A 2,656-nucleotide genomic window follows, 5' to 3' on the forward strand; every position below is an offset into this window, starting at 1 on the left:
AGAATAGCATGCGTACTGTAAAAGTTGAAGTTCCAGTCTATTCCTTGTCACTAAAATGTAACAAAGGTACATTTTCAAGGTTTCAGTATTAAAAAGAAGCAGTGATATTGTCTGTATTTACAATTATTAAATTATCTCTGACATTTCCTCAAACTCAGTGATATTGATTTATTTATTAATGAGTTTCAATTAATGACATTCAGTACACGGGAGTGTTTTCTTTTAATTTAAAATTTCTGTTTATTTTTTTAATTGTACCAGTTCAGTTTCTGCGGAAGTGTCATGTGGAATATGTGGGACATTTGGGACGTTAAAACTTTTGCAACTGTTTGTTTCATCCTTTTACACCCAGAGTAACAAGTAAACTGCACACTATACACTCAATCAAGACTAAACATATACATTAAAAAAAGGGTGCACTTATTTTACCAGCCGGTTTTTGCATGTTGGCTTATATTTTTTGGTTAAAAAATATTTTTAAAAACTGTTGCGTTGTTTTTTTATTATTGTTGTAGCCTGAATTTATTTGTTTGTATAGGGTGGTCAAGGACCACACAGTTGTTATGTAGGCAATGAGAAATAAAAACTTACAATTTAAAGGTTTCAATATTGAAAGTATTGATATTGTCTTTATTTAAAGGTCATAAATTCTCTCTGTCTCCTCAAACTCAGCTATATTAATTTATTTGTTAACTGGTTTTAACTAAAGACATTTAGCACACTGGAGTGTTTTGCTTTTAATTGAAATTTCTTTTTTTTTCTTTTTTTATTGTACCAGTTCAGTTTCTGCGGAAGCGTCATGTGGAATGTGTGGGACATTTGAGACATTAAAAATTGTGCAATGCTTTTGTTTCACCCCGTGAGATTCCATTCCCTGGGCACATAAAAGATATTGAAAAGGTTCAAGCTGGGTTTGTCTCCAGTCGTTTATGTCCTTTAGCTTTGTGACTTATATGGGACATCCCCAGTGGGAAAAAAAAAAATACACTCTAATGAATATATTGAAATCCTTGATATACATTGCAAATATACTGACAAAAAGTTGTACCATCAGTTAATATATAAAAAATATTCTAACATCATGCTTTTACCAAATTTTGGAATAAAACTTTAAATATACTTCAAAATAATTGTATTATGGTACACTTTCTAAAAATATATTATTGGAAAATATACTTTAAGTGAAATGTTTGTCTAATTTCCAAAGTATACTTATTTAAACTTGATTGTTGGTATACTTAAAAAAATATATGCTCGAAATAATCATTGTACAAATGTACAGAAAGTATACATTAGAATACAATTTTTAATATACGGTAGTTTCAATATATTATCAGTTCAATTTAAATGTACTTATTTATATGTACTTATATTTAGTGCACTACTCTCTCATTCGCATGCTTTTAGGCTTGTTTTTGCAAGCTGAATCTCTCTCTCTCGCGCGCGTGCGCTTTTAAACTCGTTTTTGAGCGCTGAAACTCGTTTTTGCACGTTCAAGATAATTTATGTACGCACTTTCTCACTCTTCTATGCGCTCACCATCATAAAGCGACACTTGCACAAACTGCAGCAGCGTTGTAAACTCTGCAACCATTCTAGCCAACCAGAGACTAGAATCGGTGCCCCACCAGCCAATAAGACACTGGAGGCGGGCAGATTCGGACTGTCCTTTCTCTGATTGGCTCCCCGGTCCTCCGCATCTAGTTTGAATTAACTGTTCGAAGCTGCATCATCGCGTGCGTTAGTTCGTATCGTTATTATTTTATTTTCATCGGCATAAGGTAAATTTTATGTTTTTTGTCAGGTAATTTGTAATTAAGTACATACTTTAAGCTATAAAATGTATTGTCTAACGTGTTATTGCTAAATCTTGTACTTTGCTTGTGGTATAATGCTCTGTAGCTCTCGGCCTGTTTTCAGTCTCTGTGTAACAGCAAGAATTAACACACCAGGTTTAAAATAATACTGTACCTGTATAATCTAATACTAATGTCCGTCTGTGTTCAGACAACAGTTTAACCTAACTTACCTAACAAAAAATTTTTAAATTTACCTTATGCCGATAAAAATAAAATAATAACGATACGAACTAACGCACGCGATGATGCAGCTTCCAGCCGTTAATTCAAACTAGAAGTGGAGGACTGGGGAACCAATCAGAGAGCGGACAGTCCGAATCTGCCCGCCTACAATCTCTGATTGGCTGGTGGGGTGCCAATTCTAGTCTATGGTTGGCTGGAATAGATACAGAGATATCACACTGCTGCAGTGTGTCACTTTATTATATGTTTTTTCTTTTTTAAATATGTTTTTTCTTTTTCGGCTGCCCTTTCTCTTTCCAGCTACTGCATTTCAAGGCCGTGGCTGGAGACATAACAAACTCCCCGAAGGCCAAGATAACGAGACGCTCTGGAATCCTACTCCCCCCCCCTTCAAGGACACCTGGCGCAGACTATTACGGGATGTTACAGGCTTACAAACTGACACGCACGCACTCACGCACTCACAGAACAGCTAGAGATAGACACTCTACCTTCCCCATATCCAACGCCTTCGTGTGCTTATTCCCTTCAGTGTGGGCAGGCGGAATCGGGACCAGCGCTCTTTAGCTGCAGGGACTGGAGCTGTTTGGCTACATTGGACATTTCCTATCCCC

The sequence above is a fragment of the Clarias gariepinus genome, chromosome 1 (genome assembly GCF_024256425.1).
Source record: "Clarias gariepinus isolate MV-2021 ecotype Netherlands chromosome 1, CGAR_prim_01v2, whole genome shotgun sequence".
Classification (NCBI taxonomy): Eukaryota; Metazoa; Chordata; class Actinopteri; order Siluriformes; family Clariidae; genus Clarias; species Clarias gariepinus.